The sequence below is a fragment of the Lates calcarifer genome, linkage group LG6, assembly GCF_001640805.2.
Source record: "Lates calcarifer isolate ASB-BC8 linkage group LG6, TLL_Latcal_v3, whole genome shotgun sequence".
Taxonomy (NCBI): Eukaryota; Metazoa; Chordata; class Actinopteri; family Centropomidae; genus Lates; species Lates calcarifer.
The window spans coordinates 22,055,025-22,065,844 of NC_066838.1; the positions used below are offsets into that span (position 1 = coordinate 22,055,025).

Consider the following 10,820-nt stretch of genomic DNA (forward strand, 5'->3'; position numbering starts at 1 on the left):
GCATTTTTACTGCACAAGGTGGACCTGGTTTGTCTACTTTATATACTGTTATTTCCAACCAACCACTGGCCTGCTAGCTTTAGACTTTTCTAACAACTTTAGACTTTCAAACAACTCCTGGAAAAAGTTTTTCAATATTGTGGTTTTGCAGTCAATTATGAAAGTTAACTTCAAGAGGAGATAGTGAACTCTGGCAGCAATAAAACAGCTTTTTCTGGTTAAACAAAAAGAATCTTACTCTTTCATTAAAAAGTCTAGACTTGCAAGGCCAAGACCCAATGCAACCACTCAAAATGCTCAAAGAAATAACTGTTAAATGTCTAACCAAACAGTTGAGGCTGATGTCAGCGTTGTGATTCTGAGGATGAAGGCAATGACTTTTGAAATTCAGCAACAACTGCAAACACTCAAAGGTTCAAAGAAACAGCCAGTGTAAATCAGATGTCATCCAGTCTAACTGATTACAGCTAATATGAGGTTTATTTCCATGATGGAAACTTTGCAGGACTTAGCCTTAGCAAAGAAAATTCACTAAAAACACAATACCATTATTCTGTCAGTGTTGTCATGAGCCAGGAAAGAAGATAGTGACAGACACAGTTTTTAAACTAACATATGTCCAAGTTATTTTTGCCTTTGAGTGTTTTCTCCATGGAGTTGGGTTACTAGCTATGTATCCAACCCCCAGAAAACTGTCACAAATAAAGGAGTTTCACCTTCAGATTTTCTGTACCGATTATGCGCCTGACGCAAGGCTGTACACCAAAGAGTTATAATACATCTACGGCTTCTCTCCGTCTTACGGCGGATATATTTTAAGACCAATCAGAGGCGGTTGCTAGGCGGACCAGAATCGACTGGCCAATCAGCGTTTTCCCGCCAATGTTACCTGACGTAAGTCGTCATTGACTACGACGTGCCTCACCATTGGCCATGGAGGAGGAGGAGGAGCGCAGAGAGGCGGGGAAACGTAGTCGGAAACAGATTTAAGCCAAGTTTGCGACGTTGCATCTGTTTGCCAGTACCGTGAGAAAATGCCGTTACCGAGGAGGTCTTGATGCTAAAACAAACTGCTTTTTGTCATTAATGAAGTGGTCTGGACACGAAAACAAACTCTGGAGCTGCTTTTTGTTGTTAATGAAGAGGTCTGGGTGCTAAAACAAGAAAACAAAGTTGCTTTTTTGCCGAACAGGAGTGAGACTGGACGCTGAACACACCTGCGGAGTGGAGGTAAGACAGTTAGCGGCTAGTGTTAGTATTAGCGGTGAGCGTTAGCATTAGCATTACCTTGTAGTGATATCTTTTAATTACATTTCAGTCGTTTATATCACGTTTGTGCAAATCACTGTTTGTATTTGTTATTACTTTAGCAAAATTTTGCATCTCTTTGTCATTTAGTGTGCCATCCTTGTCATTTTAACTCTGTTTATGGTGGTTTGCCATGTCCTTGTCACCGGTTTGTGGCTATTTGTGATCATTTTATATCATTTTACACCTGGGTGTCAGCATTACTGACGACCATTAACATTAGTGTTGAGCATTGGCATTAGCCTTATCTTTTAAAGATGTTTTTTCCTTTTGTCCTGGCTTTTATTCGCGTGGGCTAAGTTGCGTTTGTGTTTGTTTCTGTGACCAAAGCGCCCTTGGCATGAGTTGTGGAGGGTGGTAACTATTTAGTAGTCTGTTTACAACTCCGTTTGCATCTCTTTACAATTACTTTGCAGACATTTTACTGCTTCTTCGTAATTTTGTGCTCGGTCTTGGTCTACTTATGATTAGATTCTTTGTGGTTGATTTGCTTCGTATTGTGTCTTTGTAGTTTTGTGTTTATTCCAGGTAATGTAACGTTTCTTTGTGGCCATTTTTTGTTTGAGTGTGGCAGTTAAGCATCTCATTGTGATGATTTTACGACTCTTTTTTTTTTAAACCTCTGTCGTTTTGTGACTTTGTAATTTTGTGGTAGTAACCTGTCCATAGTCATCCATTGATCCCGTTGTATTTATTATTGATTAGAAATTTGATTGACTTGAGACTTTGAGTCCAGTTTTGGGTTTTGAGAACACAAGCTTTAAAACTAGATTTTAACTCTGCTCCTCAGTTTTAAGCCTCTAGAGTAGGTCACAATGTATGAGATGAAATTACTGTTAAAAATAATTGTAAAAACTGTTTTATAAATTGCTTTTCTCTCTGAGATCAATAAAGTCATATTCTAGTAACAAACTAGAACTCAGTGTGTGATCGTCAAGGTTCTAGTGTTTAGTTTTCAGTGTTGTATACTTCTACAGTGTTCAGGTATTGGATGTGAACTATTCTTTATTAATGAGGATATTTGTGTTTCATTTGTGTTCTCCAGGTTTACTGGTTCAGCTGCTGCAGCCTGGACAGAAACACCAGCTCTCACCTTACAAACCAAACAGGTATGTGTCCTCAAGATTTAATTTGTTGATGAGCTGAATTATTAATGTTAGTAACAGTATTATTGTTTAATTCCTTGGTATGAAATGAGCTTAGTATTGAATATAATATTAACTGATTAATCATATCTATAAGTTGTTAGAAAATAGTACTAGTTCTAATAATTTTTTAAAAAGTCAAAATATTTGTCAGTTAACTTTCTACCTTTAGACTGAAATATAATTAAAAATACCACAAGTTAAAACCCTGCTTGATTCCTCCAGTGATTAGTTGACAATGAATATAGAAATTTAAGATTTAAGCTAATTATTTTAGTTAATTTTTTGCCATATATTTCTTGTTATTGATTCTTAAAGATGTGATGCTTTTTCTTGTCATATGTGACAGTATTCAGCCCACTTTCTGAGACACTCCTCCTAACGTTTGGAAAATGTTCTGGTTTGGCTGTAATGTTGAATGTTTGTGTGTTTTGGGGATGAACTGTTGATGAGGAATAGGTCATAGTGTACTGATCATTTTCCTTTGTGTATTTGTCTTCTTATTTCCTCCAGATGTTACCACTTCGTCCACTTCTACAATGAAGAAGTTTTTTGACACCAGGCCTGACACTGAGGCCTCCAGGTAATATACAAACAGCTTTACAGTTTCACCACAGCTTCACCACAAACAGCTTCAAAAAAAACTTTAAGAGACGAAGCAGAAGGATGAGGGTCTTCACACAAACTTTATTGAGCCTGGTGTTTCTGTACAGAAAGACACCCTGTACAGAAAGTACAGGTAGTAGAGACTCCCTCTCTACTATCATCCTACTGCAATTTGATCCACTAATGATAGTGTATTTCTAATGAACCTGACCATACCCAGTGACCTGGTCTGATGGTCAAATCATAACCAAATATGGCAAATCTGTGAACAAGAAGATTCGTGCTCAATGTTCCCGGCACAGTTTGGTGCTTTCCAAAGGCCGGTTTTTGGTTCATCTGAGAACATTTATGGTAAACAGCATTCTTTATCATCACAATGGGTCAACCTGACCTGTCATTTAACACTAATGTATCCTTGAGGGCTTCCTGTTCCCCAAACAAACCTCTGTTATTGTGAGATGGAATCCTTCAACCATTATAATCATTGTGTAACTGTGTAAGGATACATGTAAAATTGTTCTACTGCAAATTAATACATATTGAAAGGTGGACACTGAGCACTGATTTTCTACCACACTTTCTCCCTCTCTCGGTCTTTCTCATTAGCACAGTAAATCATAAAAATATAAAGAACTTATTCAGTTCAGTGTCACGCTAGAAACACTGTCATTTTTCTTCAGTTTAGCTTCTAACAACCAAATTTAGTTCAAATTTTAACAGATTTTGGAGAAAAAACATTTCCATCCACTGCTGTTGTGTGAATATCAGGAGCTAGTGGAGTCAAATTTGACTCTTGGACTAGTTCTGATTAGTCCAGAACCAGTTAGTCCTCACTCTGGTTTCTTTGTAGATTTAGTGTCTTTTACTTCTGTATGTTTTGACAGTTTGAAGTTCAATACCCAGAAACACTCAGTGCCTTTATTTTGATTTCTTAAAGGTCACATCTTTATATTAATGTTCGTTGTGTTTTTCTCCACAGGATTCACACTTCAATCATTAAACCACAGAGAGAAGAGACAGATGTGAAGACATTTCCAGAAGGTCAGTGTTTGTTAGTTTATTCTTTTCAGTCTGACTCTGTCATTATCTCAGGTGCAGTTTAAAACCTCTTGTCTGGAATAAATAGCAATGCATTAAAGCTGTTGTAACTTATCAGTATTAATTAGTGTTTTTCAACAATGTAGCTGCAAAAAATTATAAAACTTTTCATGATTAAATTGAAAGTTTTTTTAAAAATATGTCTGAACAGTGAGTGTAAAACCTTTTTAAAGTTAAGTCTAAAATATTTAAAAATTAGAATCATGACATTTTTCTTGAAATGCAGTAACATGATTTGTATATCCGTCTCAAAAAAGAGAAATGCAACTCAAAAGTTGGGGAAGAAACTTTGTGATTGTATTCCAGATAAGATTTAACAAATTACAGCAAAGATAATGACAGACATTTGACCACAAGGAAACAATTGTTAGAGCTGGTTAGAGTTAATGTAGTTATGAGCACATTTTCCAAAGATAAACATGTCCACTGGGCATCTTTGTGATCATTTAAGTGCTTGTGATACAATTATTAATTAAATAGTTGTATCATAAGCAGTTGAATGTTCTCACAGGTGTTAAGTAAAGACATTAGTCGTTGGAAAAGGTGCCCATGACTACATTATAGACGGTAAAGAATGGTGTTTTCACTTCAACAACAGGAAACCAACACTGTTGACAGCAGTTAGATGGTGGAGGTCTTTTATCTAATTAACAACGTTGTAACGCTTTTGTTTTCTTTCATCCATTTCAGGTCTTGAGCTGTTCTCCTCCTCCTGCAGAGACAAGAACGTATTAATCACAGAGACTGATCAGTAATGCAAAATATTTTTACAACATACTATTTGAAGGTTTTATGCCAAACTATACTTAATGATTTTTGACACCTTACTATATAGTATAGAAACTATTTCAAGTACACAGTGTTTGTGGGTTAGGTTAGATTTTCATTTTGGTATTTTTCTGTTTCAAACAGTGCAATATTAGTACTCAAATCCAATCTATTACTGTGTACATAGTCCAGTTTACTGTTCATATTGTTGAGAATTTTTATATATTGTATTGTTTTATATAATGCCCTTTTCTATTTTTGCTGTTGCAACACTGAATTTTCCTGTTGTGGAACAGATGATATCTTACTCAAATAAATACTTCTGAATATTTTGCTAGTCTGTTTACTTTATATTTTTAGCCAGAGATTAGTTTTTAGCCTCAATTATACATTTCAATTGCAAACTGCAAGTAGAGAATATTTCGCATTTCTGCATTTTTCATGATTTTTGACATTTTTTCATGATTTTTGACATTTTTTCATGATTTTTGAAGGCATACTATACGATGACATTTTTTCATGATTTTTGAAGGCATACTATACGATGACATTTTTTCATGATTTTTGACATTTTTTCATGATTTTTGAAGGCATACTATACGATGACATTTTTTCATGATTTTTGACGCCATACTATGACATTTTTTCATGATTTTTGACACTTTACTATACTATGACATTTTTCATGATTGTTGACACTTTTTCATGATTTTTGACATTTTTTCATGATTTTTGAAGGCATACTATACGATGACATTTTTTCATGATTTTTGACGCCATACCTATGACATTTTTTCATGATTTTTGACACTTTACTATACTATGACATTTTTTCATGATTTTTGAAGGCATACTATACTATGACATTTTTTCATGATTTTTGAACATACTATGACATTTTTTCATGATTTTTGAAGCATACTATACTATGACATTTTTTCATGATTTTTGAAGCATACTATGACATTTTCATGATTTTGACTACTATTTTTTCATGATTTTTGAACTACTATACTATGACATTTTTTCATGATTTTTGACAGACATACTATGACATTTTTTCATGATTTTTGAACATTACTATACTATGACATTTTTTCATGATTTTTGAAGCATACTATACTATGACATTTTTTCATGATTTTTGAAGGCATACTATACTATGACATTTTTTCATGATTTTTGACACCATACTATACTATGACATTTTTTCATGATTTTTGACACCTTACTATACTATGACATTTTTTCATGATTTTTGACACCTTACTATACTATGACATTTTTCATGATTTTTGAACTTACTATACTATGACATTTTTTCATGATTTTTGACACTTACTATACTATGACATTTTTTCATGATTTTTGACACTTACTATACTATGACATTTTTCATGATTTTTGAGGCATACTATACTATGACATTTTTTCATGATTTTTGACTACTATACTATGACATTTTTTCATGATTTTTGACATACTATTTTTTTCATGATTTTTGAGCATACTATACTATGACATTTTTTCATGATTTTTGACAGCATACTATACTGATGACATTTTTTCATGATTTTTGAAGCATTACTATACTGATGACATTTTTTCATGATTTTTGAAGGCATTACTATCACTATGACATTTTTTCATGATTTTTGACACCTTACTATACTATGACATTTTTTCATGATTTTTTGAGCATACTATACTATGACATTTTTTCATGATTTTTGACACCTTACTATACTATGACATTTTTTCATGTTTTTGGAACTTACTATACTATGACATTTTCATGATTTTTGACATACTATACTATGACATTTTTTTCATGAATTTTTTGACACTTACTATACTATGACATTTTTCATGATTTTGACCCTTACTATACTATGACATTTTTTCATGATTTTCTGAAGGCATACTATACTATGACATTTTTTCATGATTTTTGACACCTACTATACTATGACATTTTTTCATGATTTTTGACACTTACTATACTGATTGACATTTTTTCATGATTTTGACCACCTTACTATACTATGAATTTTTTCATGATTTTGACTACTTATGACATTTTTCATGATTTTGACACCTTACTATACTATGACATTTTTTCATGATTTTGACACCTTATACTATACTATGACATTTTTTCATGATTTTTGAAGCATACATACTATGACATTTTTTCATTTTTGACACTATACTATGACATTTTTTCATGTTACTATACTATGACATTTTTTCCTTACTATACTATGACATTTTTTCATGATTTTTGACACCTTACTATACTATGACATTTTTCATGATTTTTGACACCTTACTATACTATGACATTTTCATGATTTTTGACACCTTACTATACTATGACATTTTTTCATGATTTTTGACATACTATACTATGACATTTTTTCATGATTTTTGATTTTTGATTTTTGACACCTTACTATACTATGACATTTTTGATGATTTTTTCATGATTTTTGACACCTTACTATACTATGACATTTTTTTCATGATTTTTGACACCTACTATGACATTTTTCATTTTTGACACTATACTATGACATTTTTCATGATTTTTGACACCTTACTATACTATGACATTTTTCATGATTTTTGACACCTTACTATACTATGACATTTTTCATTTTTTGACACCTTACTATACTATGACATTTTTTCATTTTTGTACTATACTATGATTTTTCTTTTTGACACCTTACTATACTATGACATTTTTTTCATGATTTTTGACACCTTACTATACTATGACATTTTTCATGATTTTTTTACTATATATGACATTTTTTCATGATTTTTGACACCCTTACTATACTATGACATTTTTTCATGATTTTTGACACTTACTATACTATGACATTTTCTTTTTATACTATGACATTTTTTCATGATTTTTGACACTATACTATGACATTTTTTCATGATTTTTTACTATGACATTTTTCATGATTTTTGACACCATACTATACTATGACATTTTTTCATGATTTTTGACACCATACTATACTATGACATTTTTTCATTTTTCATGACACCTTACTATACTATGATTTTTCATGATTTTTGACACCTTACTATACTATGACATTTTTGACATACTATACTATGACATTTTTTTCATGATTTTTTGACACCTTACTATACTATGACATTTTTTCATGATTTTGACACCTTACTATACTATGACATTTTTTCATGATTTTTTGACACCTTACTATACTATGACATTTTTTCATTTTTGACACCTTACTATACTATGACATTTTTTCATGATTTTTGACACCACTATACTATGACTTTTTCATGATTTTTGACACCTTACTATACTATGACATTTTTCATTTTTGACACCTTACTATACTATGACATTTTTGACCCATACTATACTATGACATTTTTTTCATGATTTTTGGACACCTTACTATACTATGACATTTTTTCATGATTTTTGACAATACTATACTATGACATTTTTTCATGATTTTTGACACCTTACTATACTATGACATTTTTTCATGATTTTTGATGACTATACTATGACATTTTTTTACTATACTATGACATTTTTCATTTTTGACACCTTACTATACTATGACATTTTTTCATGATTTTTGACACCTTACTATACTATGACATTTTTCATTTTTGACACCTTACTATACTATGACATTTTTGACGACTATGACACATTTTTGACACCTTACTATACTATGACATTTTTTCATGATTTTTTACTATACTATGACATTTTTCATGATTTTTTGACACCTTACTATACTATGACATTTTTTCATGATTTTTGACTATGACATTTTTCATGATTTTGACACCTTACTATACTATGACATTTTTTCATGATTTTTTACTATACTATGACATTTTTTCATGATTTTTGACACCTTACTATACTATGATGATTTTTGACTATGATTTTTCATGATTTTTTGACATACTATACTATGACATTTTTCATGATTTTTGACACCTTACTATACTATGACATTTTTTCATGATTTTTGACACCTTACTATACTATGACATTTTTTCATGATTTTTGACACCTTACTATACTTGACATTTTCATGATTTTTGACATACTATACTATGACATTTTTCATTTTTGGTTTTTGACACCTTACTATACTATGACATTTTTCATGATTTTTGACACCTTACTATACTATGACATTTTTTTACTATACTATGACATTTTTTCATTTTTGACACCTTACTATACTATGACATTTTTTCATGATTTTTGACACCTTACTACTATTTTTTTCATGATTTTTGACACCATACTACTATGACATTTTTTTCATGTTTTTGACACCTTACTATACTATGACATTTTTTCATGATTTTTGACACCTTACTATACTATGACATTTTTTACTATACTATGACATTTTTCCATTTTTGACACCTTACTATACTATGACATTTTTTCATGATTTTTGACACCTTACTATACTATGACATTTTTTCATGATTTTTGACACCATACTATACTATGACATTTTTTCATGATTTTTGACACCTTACTATACTATGACATTTTTTCATGATTTTTGACACTTACTATACTATGACATTTTTTTATTTTTGACACCTTACACTATGACATTTTTATTTTTGACACCTTACTATATGACATTTTTCATGATTTTTGACACCTTACTATACTATGACATTTTTCATGATTTTTGACACTTACTATACTATGACATTTTTCATGATTTTTGACACCTTACTATACTATGACATTTTTTCATGATTTTTGCCATACTATACTATGACTTTTTTTACTATACTATGACATTTTCATGATTTTTGACACCTTACTATACTATGACATTTTTTCATGATTTTTGACACCTTACTATACTATGACATTTTTTTCATGTTTTTGACACCTTACTATACTATGACATTTTTTTGACACCATACTATACTATGACATTTTTTTCATGATTTTTGACACCTTACTATACTATGACATTTTTTCATGATTTTTGACACATACTATACTATGACATTTTTTCATGATTTTTGACACCTTACTATACTATGACATTTTTCATGATTTTGACACCTTACTATACTATGACATTTTTTTTCATGATTTTTGACACCTTACTATACTATGACATTTTTTCATGATTTTGACACCTTACTATACTATGGATTTTGATGACATTTTCATGATTTTTGACACCTTACTATACTATGACATTTTTCATGATTTTTGACACCTTACTATACTATGACACATTTTTGCATGATTTTGACACCTTACCTATACCCTATGATTTTTTCATGATTTTTGACACCCTATACTATTTTTTATGATTTTTGGACATTTTTTACTATACTATGACATTTTTTTCATGATTTTTGACACCTTACTATACTATGACATTTTTCATGATTTTTTGACACCTTACTATACTATGACATTTTTTCATGATTTTGACACCATACTATACTATGACACATTTGACATTTTTCATGATTTTTGACACCTTACTATACTATGACATTTTTCATTTTTGACACCTACTATACTATGACATTTTATTTTGACTATGACATTTTTCATGTTTTTGACACCTTACTATACTATGACATTTTTTCATGATTTTTGACATTACTATACTATGACATTTTTTTTTTTGACATTACTATACTATGACATTTTTTCATGATTTTTGACATTTTTTCATGATTTTTGACACCTTATACTATGACATTTTTATGATTTTTGACTTGATGACATTTTTTCCTACTACTATGACACATGATTTTGACTATGATTTTTCATGATTTTTGACACCTACTATACTATGACATTTTTTCATG

General features: G+C 30.7%; 1 long non-coding RNA gene across 1 annotated transcript; it reads left to right on the top strand.

Moving 5' to 3' along the window:
• Positions 1-967: 967 nt before the first annotated feature.
• Positions 968-5,173, top strand: LOC108890480 (uncharacterized). Its single transcript, XR_001962165.2, has 5 exons — positions 968-1,230; positions 2,354-2,417; positions 2,967-3,036; positions 4,039-4,100; positions 4,848-5,173. It is a non-coding gene; the product is annotated as an uncharacterized LOC108890480 (long non-coding RNA).
• Positions 5,174-10,820: the final 5,647 nt, after the last annotated feature.